This window comes from Bactrocera dorsalis, chromosome 5 (genome assembly GCF_023373825.1).
Source record: "Bactrocera dorsalis isolate Fly_Bdor chromosome 5, ASM2337382v1, whole genome shotgun sequence".
In the NCBI taxonomy this organism is placed as follows: Eukaryota; Metazoa; Arthropoda; class Insecta; order Diptera; family Tephritidae; genus Bactrocera; species Bactrocera dorsalis.
The window spans coordinates 55,422,906-55,434,256 of record NC_064307.1 but is presented as its reverse complement, the minus strand read 5'-3'; positions in this window follow the sequence as shown (position 1 = coordinate 55,434,256).

Here is an 11,351-nt window from a genome sequence, read left to right as displayed (position 1 = left end):
TTTCGAATAGTCCCCTTCGTGTCAGTTTCTGTCTGTTCGGTAGCGGAATATTTATGATTTTCTGTGCGCAAATTATTACGTTTCTAAATCGCATTCCTTTCGGATTTAATGCATTTCCTGCATTGAGCATACGAAAAGGCGGAAGAGTGTCTCCAGCTTTATAATCATTTTAACTCATAGCTCAAAGGGTCGTTACAGTAATCTTAGAGATTAGTAAGCCGCTGTATACATTAAGAAGTTGGAATCGCTAATGGATGGTTAAGAAAGTGCACGAACACTAAATATATGATTAATATGAAATTTCTTAATGATTTCGTTTTTGAATATGAATTATCAAGTTTAAACTTTGAGCAATCCTTGTTTATAACACTTGGTTAACTTAATGTATAATAATACAATTTTATTCTTATACTGTATACTACATATAAAATATTTTGCCTAAAGTGTCAGGACACAGAACCTAACCGCTTTCTATAAAAGCGTTTTCTTAGCAGAATTGCTTTGGGTACATTTGCACAACTTTTCCAGGTGCAATGCCATTATAAAATATTTTCTAAAGCATTTCTATAATCATCTTTACGGTTGCCATAAAAGGCTTACAAGCTTTCATTATAAGTCTATTCTGGGTAGAAATATTTTTGAAGCTTAACGACAACTAAAACATCCTACAACGCCTTAGGAGCATTGTTTTTGTTCAGAAAATCTATCTAAAATCACATAGATCTAGTGAAACTGTGCCAAACTGTCTATGAAGAATGTATGTAGAGATGCATTTTCTGGGAAAAATACTTTCACGGCCTAACCAGTGGCAACTGCGGTTAAAGAAATTTTTAGTTAAAGTTTAAGGCTCTATCTTACTAGGGAAGCGTCGTGGCTCAGTAAGCGATGTATTTTTTTCACAAAAATACACGAAGATTTGTTTGTCAACAGACGAATCAAATTGCTAATTATTTCCTAACGTTATACTATGGAAACCGAATGCAGGTCGTAGGCAGTTGAATTGAAATAATAATGTAATTTCTTGAGGCCGCCTTCATGAATTTTCTATTTAATTTCTTTAAACAAGATTCTAACCACTTTTGTCTTTTTCCTGTTCTTAAGAAAGTAGTATTTTATGTTGTTTCGTCACTAAAATTTCAGTGGAAACTAAAAAACGGAACTGTCAAAGTAGATTCAAAACGACGTAGGAAGATTTCATATGGCTGCCTATAGTCTAAAATAGTTCACTTTATCCTCTCTTCATTTATCTTCGATGTAAAACTTCCTGAGAAAACGTAACCCGTCTTCTACTTTAAAAGATAATGAATTAGTCAGGTCTTAACACTCCCCTTCTAGATATGCAGCACCTTACCACGCGTGTCTATGCTGTGGGCGTCTGATTTTGTCAAAGCCGCTGAAATCATTCGTAGTTTGGAAAATTTTCTCGACTCTAACCCATGTTATGCTTCCTAGCCGGTCGTGGGACAACCAGTAAAAGTTTGCTTTGAAACAATTACATTTCCTTTTAATTTATAAAAAATAATACAAATCAACCAGTTTTCACTCACTTATTCATATTATATTAATTAAGTGTATATATGTTATATGTTGCAAGAATCTTATATGGCATACCAGACGGGGTGCATACACACCCACAAGCCAATATCACGCCACTCGCGCATAGAAAGGATGCGTCAAGCACATATTCTCTATTTACTCGTATATCTATATTCTCATATATGGTATACATACATATACCTACACTTTATTATAGTTTGCTGCATGCAATTCACACGCATAAACTCTTCATTTTACACACCCATCAGACATGATTCAACCCTCTTCTCTGCTATCACCGCTGATGGTAAATTAACGACTTCGCGCACGAAGTCTGCAAGTCCGAAGTGACTATTGGTCAGAACATTAAGCTCACATGTGACCATCATGAACAGCTCATTTGCAACGGACATACATACATATGTACATACATACAAACGACGTAACCAACGTATGAAAGTCAACTTAAACTTGTGAAGGAAAAAAGGATATTTCTGTGAAAATAACAATAAAGGGTTGCGCAAACGACAAAAAGCTTTTTAATTTGTCATAAAAATGTCGGGTTGAGAGTGTTAAATGAAGTTGAATGAGTTGGAGCGTTGCTGCGAATGATGAGAATTTGAATTGGAAACAAACAAAGAAAAATACTTTCTGAATTCTTTCTGGGTTCGGAGAAAATTTACTTTAAATTCACAAGTAATGGCATGTTTAATAATTTTCTAATATTTAAGTAATTGGGACATAATCTTTGATTTTGAGTTCTCTTCAGAAAAACATGAAAAATTTCAATTGTTTAACAAAAGATTATGTAAAATATTATTATTTAAACAGATGGATCGTGAAAAATATCTATAATATACCGCGAACATTTTTCTTTGACTTCACAAAATTTCATCGATTTATCTCAGGTAGTTTATGAGAAAATAATTTTTACAATTTTATCGTGCTCTAAGTTACAACCTTCAATAACTTTAAATAAAATTAATAAAAAAAAAGAATTTTGACGAAATATTTAAATCACGGGATATGCGCCTGGTTCCCTTCCTAATGAACTGTTAATTTTCAAAATCGGTGATTTTGCGAAATTTCCCTGCATCAGTTGACGTGGTTTGACCTTTTGTTAATTTAAAAATTTTTAAAGAAATTTTCAATTATTTTAGTAAAATAGAATGGAAGAAGTATTCCAAAAGCGTATTATAAATATATGTAAGTATTTGCCTTTATAATAAATATGTAACTTACGGTCTTTGTATATTTACTTCCTTCTAAGTATGAATAAAAATAAATATATATACATGTATATATATGTTTAAATAATATGCTATAATGCTGCAATAATTCCCTCAAAGTATGCCAACTTATGACAAGAATATTTGTTGATTTTTGGCCGAAAATATTGGTGAATGTGTGAGATATACAAATAAAATTCAGAGATAATCTTTTTCTGGCATTAGAATGATTAGAAATGAGTTAAATAACTCAAAACTCTCTTGAGTCCTAATGTAAAGATTTTCGGTGATTTTATCCTGGAAGTACTGCGTCGAATACTTTCAGAGCTGGAGTGTTTTCATCCATACGGACGACACGACCTGGCTAGGGTAGGCGTTTTCTTTTTATTCGCTGAACTAAGCAAAGGTTGTCGTATATATCGTACAGCTAATCGTTTCATTGAATGCCATATTCGCCGTGGCCAACGCGCAAAGAATCATAAATCTTTCGCAGAACTTTTCTCTCGAAAACTCGCAACGTCGACTCATCGGTTGTTGTCATCGCCCAAGCCTCTGCACCATATAGCAGGACGGGAATTATGAGTGACTTATAGAGTTTTGTATTTGTTCGTCGAGAAAGAACTTTACTTCTCAATTGCCTAATCAGTCCGAAGTAGCGCCTGTTGGCAAGAGTAATCCTGCGTTGGATTTCCATGCTGACATTGTTGGTGGTGTTTATACTGGTTCCTAAATAGACGACTTTGAAGTTATGACTGTCAACAGTGTCGTGGGAGCCAAGTCGCGGGTGCGACGACTGTTTGTCTGATGACAGGAGATATTTCGTCTTGCCCTCGTTCACTGCCAGACCCATGTGCGTTGCTTCCTTGTTCAGTCTGGAGAAAGCAGAATTAACGGCGCGGGTGTTGAGACCGATGATATCAATATCATCGGCGTAAGCCAGCAGCTGTACACTCTTATAGAAGATGGTACCTTCTCTATTTAGTTCTGCAGCTCGAATTATTTTCTCCAGCAGCAGGTTGAAGAAGTCGCACGATAGGGAGTCGCCTTGTCTGAAACCTCGTTTGGTATCGAAAGGCTCGGAGAGGTCCTGTCTGATCCTGACGGAGCTTTTGATGTTGCTCAACATCAGTTTTTGTTTTGCGGGGATACCAAATTCAGACATCACGGCATAAAGGCCGCTCCTTTTCGTGCTGTCGAAAGCAATCCGTCGACCCCTGCCGCTTTGTTGTTTTTCGGGCGGGCAATTACTACTCGAACTTCTTCATGGCCGGAAATCGGGTTCGCCTTCTCCTGGTGTTATGTCCTCACTGCCATTCAGCAGGCTGGAGACGTGTTCCCTCTATAATTTAAGTACGCTATAGGCATCGGTGGCTAGATCACCTTGGGGGGTTCTACAAGAGTATGCTCCGGTCTTGAAACCTTCTGTAAGCCGCCGCATCTTTTCGTGGAATTTTCGAGCATTACCCCTGTCGGCCAGCTTATCATGCTCTTCGTTCTCACGCATTTCGGCCTCTTTTTTTTTTGTCTACAAATGCGTCTCGCTTCCCTCTTCAACTCTCGGTATCTATCCCATCCCGCACGTGTTGTGGTCGATCGTAACGTTGCGAGGTAGGCAGCCTGTTTTCTCTCCGCTGCGACACGGCACTCCTCGTCGTACCAGCTGTTCTTTTGCACTTTCCGAAAACCAATGGGTACGTACGTAAGAAGCTTGAAATGCCGTCCCCAGTTCTCCTATACCGAGTTGCTGATGAGTGCTCTCAGAGAGCAGGATGTGCAGGCCGAGTAGAAAATCGTTCGTCTGTTTGTTGTAATTGCAGCTCCTCGACCTCGAACCTTCCTTATGTTTGTTGGCGGGCGTTTTTTGCTGCACAGAGGCGTGTGCGAATTTTGGCTGCAACAATATAGTGGTCCGAGTCGATGTTAGGACCTCGGAGCGCACGCCCATCTAAAACACTGGAGACGTGTCATCGGTCTATCACAAAATGTTTGATCTGGTTGGTGGTTTTTCGATCCGGAAACAGACATGTAGATTGATGAATTTTCCTATGCTAGAATCGAGGACTATAGATAATCATATTTCTCTGTCCTTGTCCCGTCCATCGCTTTTCTTGGACGGCGGTGATGTCAGCCTTTATTTTCACGAGGACATCAACCAGCTGGGACATCAACCAATTAAGGTACCGGACATTCCAGGTGCATGCCCTCAATTCGTAGTCCTTATTTCGTTTGCCATGGTCGTCATCAAAATGGGCGTCTCTCATCCGAGGCTGTTTGTTGGTTTTCATTGGGGGTGTTTTTTTACGTGGCGGGTCTCAAACCCAGCGCACAAACCTAAGTAGGGGATATTTCGCCTTCTCACTTTAGCTCGCCTTCAAAGGGACGTTTTTTGGCTACCCAGAGGATACTTGGTCAAAGACTGGAAGTCGTGAGCTGCTTGAGTCATATGCAAAGAATCATTTCTGGCCACTCCCAAGTGAATGGCGTTCAGAAAACTTTCCTCACTTGCGTGAACTTCTACACACTCCTCCATCCTAAAAATATTAGCCCTTAATATTAACAATAAGAATTGAACCAAAATTTTCCATTGAAAATACTCTACAATCGTGATTGTAAATTGTATCTTTAAATTCCTACAGCTCAGACGTATTTTATGATATCGCTTTGACTTTAGACGCAAAGTCGAGACTCACACCGGCGAGGTAGTACGGGGCTGTAAACCCGATTTTTCAACGAATTTCTCATGTTTTTGTATACTACGAGTATATATCTCGTAAATGACAAGAGCTATAGAAAAAAATAGACATTTGGAACATTTTGCTTGGAATAAATAAATTTCTAGCGTTTCTAGGATTAATTGTGAGCGAATTATGCTACGTCTTATTCAGACTGAATTTTGACTCATTTATGACCAAATCCGGAAAGAAGTCAAAGTTTCAGTTTATTATCAATCGTCATTTTCCATTTTAATCCGCTTTATTTTACTAAAACGAGTGCATTATCAACCCTTTAATAAATATAGCGCATTGTTTCTTTTCTGTTACAGCAACTTTTCTCTTGAATCTCATATGAATTTAGTAAAAGTAATAGTTATCAACAGTTGCTATTGCGCATTCTAAATTATTTTGAGATAAGATGAATAAATGTTGGAGCTTAAGACAGTTAGTCAATATTTTATATACATACATATGTATATCGACTCGTAAAATGTCTGAAGAAATATCAATACATTGTAAATATTTTCTGAGTACTTGCAGAAGCGATATCCCTGATTAACTGAAAGAAAGTCATAACTCAAGATAATATAAAATTTTTTGGAGTCTACAAAATATTTACATTGGTAAGTTTTAGACTGTATCAAAGCATTAGCACATTATAAATATAAACATTTTTGCAAAGACAGTCTAGCAACCCTTTTGAAAGAGTTCACCTAAACTGAAATCGCAGAGCTCTTCTTAGTAATTATGTTTGAGTAATTTTACTAATAAATAAGTTAAAAGTTAGCTTATTAAGGAAATATTTCTGCAATAAATTAATAAGTCATATAAACTAATAAATTACACAGTGTATTATTAAATGTCTGTAATTAAGCGTTTGCTTTAGTTATAATATAAATGGAGAAGTATATATATGTATGTATAAGTATATATAATTAATATGTAATGACTTAAGCGTGATACTATTAGGTTCCATGTAATTCATTTGAAAACATAAATTTGCACACCAAGAAATACCATTATTAAAATAATACTGCTAAGTAGCATTAAATTTCCAAGTATGTGAGTGAAACTGTTATATAAACCAATGTGCAGTGATAAATAATAATTGCCTAGTAAATAAGAACCGATTTTACAATTAGATTGCATATGTTGCGTGCATAATTAATAAGGCCACAACATTAGAAATAAATACTCCTATTTATGCATTTTTGAAAGTACATACAACAATTTTTACAGGGTTAGAACACAGTGGTGGGTGACGGCGCGTCAAAAAATAATGTTTTTACTTTGCGCGAGAAATTCGCGGAATTTTGAAAATTTTAATTTTCGCAGTCAGTTTTTTTTACCTCCATAATGTGTCACATCGTACCGTAAGTAAGAACAATGAGAGATCAGTATAAGAAACGTTTTGAATCAGCCTTTTTAACGGAGCATTTTAGTCCCAAAAGGACTATTAAGAAACTGCAAAGTGTTTAAATACCAGTTATACATTTGTGATGAGGTCTCACTATTATGAAAAAACTGGAAACCAGGTAGAGGGAAGGATCACATGATGTCTAAAAATTAGTACAAATCTATTGTTCTTCTTTATTGAGAGCACAGTTCGAAGTGAAGAAAAAATTACAACTTTTTGATTAACATTCTGAAAGCTTTAAACAGCTCCAAGCCTTAGCTAAATTTGTTATATTAACAGCGTGTATTGTGTTTCTCAAATAAAAATTGGCATACAATTAACGCTATAATTTCAAGTAATCTCTAAAGTAATATTACATTTAATAGCATATTTAAGTTAGCAAGTAATCGTAAGGTGGAAAAACCCCACTTTTTAAATCAGAAAAAAGGCAACAGAGTGTTCTATGGTAATATTTTGTATTCCAAATAAAGCACGCTTACATAACGCCATCATTATAACCAATATAAATTTGTTAATTTCCTCAATAAGCATCACTGAATTGTGGCAGCTGAGCATTTTTCCACCGAAGTCCTTTGAAGTTTATAAGTGGGGTACTTTTAGAAGTATTTATTTACACATATGTATATCCCCTAACATATATCAGCTGAATGGCACATACGCTTACTATAATTATTTTATATGTGTAAATGCACATGCTTATCCATATAAATACATATACAAGAGTGAGCAGTTCGACATATCCTAGCTACCCCGCCTTACCTCCTGTCAACGCACTTAATAGATTTTGAGGTAATTTTTCAGTTTTTGTATTTTCAATTAATTTTCAAAGCGCCGTGTGCTGTTTACTACTACTTTTTTCTCCATCCTCCCTTTTACGCTATTTTAATTTCGCTTTCACTAGTAATGGGCCAGCTCTGCTGGAAACTCCACAGGGGGTCCACTTGCATTTTTCCACAATTAAGGCACTAAATTCTATTCAAAATAGTTATTAGGCAAACAATTTTCAAATGGGCTATTCAATGTGTACGAAAGCACGCAGCACTCATGAAGGATATGGAATACAGGTATGTATATGGTTATATATTTTGACGCATGTGCACATGTACATGTTGTTATCCTGCTGTCATAGCTGGGCTATATAACCCTCATAACGGTAAAAACTTAAACTAATGGCAGAATTCGGTAAGTTCATTTGTATATACATATGTATGTAGTTTCAGCATTTTTATAAGATTTTTTATTTTATTTTGTACAGTTTTTATTATATTTAATAAAATATAATTTTACATATAAAGTGTAATTTAAAAAATACATTAAATTTTGTGGATATGGCAACTATAATAGAACAAAGGTTACTTAAAATTTTTTGCGAAAAACAAAGATATTACCAGACGATCGGAATCCAAGGAATTATATGCGTACAAATACTACATATAAAGTATGCAATCACCGACATATTCGGTTTGAAAAACAAAATTCTTGATATGTAGTATATTGCATATATGTATGTAAAGGGTGATTTTTTAAGAGCTTGATAACTTTTTTTTTAAAAAAAAACGCATAAAATTTGCAAAATCTCATCGGTTCTTTATTTGAAACGTTAGATTGGTTCATGACATTTACTTTTTGAAGATAATTTCATTTAAATGTTGACCGCGGCTGCGTCTTAGGTGGTCCATTCGGAAAGTCCAATTTTGGGCAACTTTTTCGAGCATTTCGGCCGGAATAGCCCGAATTTCTTCGGAAATGTTGTCTTCCAAAGCTGGAATAGTTGCTGGCTTATTTCTGTAGACTTTAGACTTGACGTAGCCCCACAAAAAATAGTCTAAAGGCGTTAAATCGCATGATCTTGGTGGCCAACTTACGGGTCCATTTCTTGAGATGAATTGTTGTCCGAAGTTTTCCCTCAAAATGGCCATAGAATCGCGAGCTGTGTGGCATGTAGCGCCATCTTGTTGAAACCACATGTCAACCAAGTTCAGTTCTTCCATTTTTGGCAACAAAAAGTTTGTTAGCATCGAACGATAGCGATCGCCATTCACCGTAACGTTGCGTCCAACAGCATCTTTGAAAAAATACGGTCCAATGATTCCACCAGCGTACAAACCACACCAAACAGTGCATTTTTCGGGATGCATGGGCAGTTCTTGAACGGCTTCTGGTTGCTCTTCACCCCAAATGCGGCAATTTTGCTTATTTACGTAGCCATTCAACCAGAAATGAGCCTCATCGCTGAACAAAATTTGTCCTAAAAAAAAAAAAAAAACAGAACACTGATTTTGGTAATAAAATTCAATGATTTGCAAGCGTTGCTCGTTAGTAAGTCTATTCATGATGAAATGTCAAAGCATACTGAGCATCTTTCTCTTTGACACCATGTCTGAAATCCCACGTGATCTGTCAAATACGAATGCATGAAAATCCTAACCTCAAAAAAATCACCCGTTATATTGAGGAGCACAATTAGAAAGCAATAAGGTATAAAAGTCACCTTCGAGTCGAGCGAATAGCTTTGCTATGTCAGTCAATGCCTTCATCGACGTTCTGAAAACGCTAGCACATGCTTACAAACATACCTCAGTCGACGTCTCCAAATTGCGCCAATCACTACTTTCCCCTCTACCTAAACATGAGCTTGTATACAATTAGTCGACACTCTTTTGGCTGAATTGGCTGGGATACTGAAGTAGAAAATGGACTTGTGGGTGGGCTGTATTAATTTGTCAACACGCGCACTCGCTTTCATTAATTTTCGAAATGTCAGCAACTAATCTTCCAATTTGGCACTTCTTTTTCACTACTTTCGGTTGCTGGCCGGTCGGCGCGTTAAGCTTACCGGCTTTCGATAGCTGCTGGCTGTGTATCAAACGCCATCGTGGCTGCTCCTAGAAAGCGCTCAATAAACCTACTCTTCGGCTTGCTTCTCTTTGCCAAATTGCTTGTTTCATATCATGTTTATTTTGTCAACATGTGTTAATGCCGGTGTAATCCGAAATCGAAAGCCAGTAGCCCCCTTCCTAAATACAGCTCACAGTCTCCAAAATGGCCGAGTCATGCCAAACAGCGCGCTGAAATAGTTGCTATTTTTTGCAGGCGCTTTTTTCTCGTACAATTACATTTCTTTAATTTCTTTGCTTTTTTCTTGTTCTTTTCGAGTTGCGTAGCTTTATGGAAACGCTTGTGTGGCGATTAGTTTGTCAGTCTGGTGTGGAAGAAAAAGTCGCTGGGATAATTGATCGCCAAAGCAAACGTTAATTGGAAAACGGTGAAATGTAAAAAAAAGTGCACAAGAAGAAGGATTTGGTAAGGCCTATAAAGAAATAAGTTAGAATCCATGAATGTTGCAATTTCGGTTTGGTGAAATTCTTATCATGCTGATTAATATCTTTCAATAAAACTTACATTAAGTGTATGGAGTGTAGAACATGATCAAATAGAAAAGCTTGAGCATTATCGACCTTAAAATCATTTAACTGATAGTCACTCACTAATGTCATTTGCTCTTTTTAAATTTCCAGCAATACCTAAATTAAAAGTGGAACTTGAGAAAAAAAGTGGAAACATGACCCTTTAAAAAGAACTATAAAATAGTCTGGATATCGCTACTAACTAATTTCAAAATCTCTCTTGCTCTAGGTTTTGCTTGTTTATTAACACGTATTGCTTTTTGGCTGTATCATAGAGGAGGATTTATATAATAAAAGTTTAATTGACAAGTAGTTGTAATCCATTAGAATGAAAGAGAGAGAAGTGCCGAGTCAAAATAAATATCAAAAACAACAAGATATTATAAATATACATATAGATATATATACTATTATAAAAAATATACATTTTGTCACATTATAATCTGCTTACATCTTATATTGATTCTCTGCGGTTTGCTGCTGATCGAGCTACGTGGGAGCTTATCTTACCATGGTTACAGCTCAGCACGTAGGTAGCCATTTACTTCTGGCTAGCAGTAATAACAGGAACAGCGAAAAATGCTACTCCCTCAGTTGCCGTCCTTAGCGAGCAAAATGTGTAAAAAGTCAGCCAGCTTTGTTTGTTTTCATTTGAACAATGTTGCCATTGCTCAATACACATATATATATTTTTAAACATCTATATTTTCAATTACAATTTTTCATAATATAAAATATTAAAACTGAAAACAAATTATTAAAAATAGGTTATATATTTATATATTGTATAATAGCATTCGACACTGATTATGAGTTAGTATAAGAAAATTTCGGGTCGGCTTTAGTATACCGTCCCAGGATTTCGGGAATAAAAAGGGTATGGTCGAATAGAGGAGATTATCCTGATCAAGCCGCAGGAAGCTTATAGTTTCCGAGATATTCGCGTTTAAAGTTGAAAATTTGCAATATTTTAATCACATATTTTCGATATATAAAATTAATTTTTCACTTATATTTTTCACTTTTATATACACTAACACATCACTTA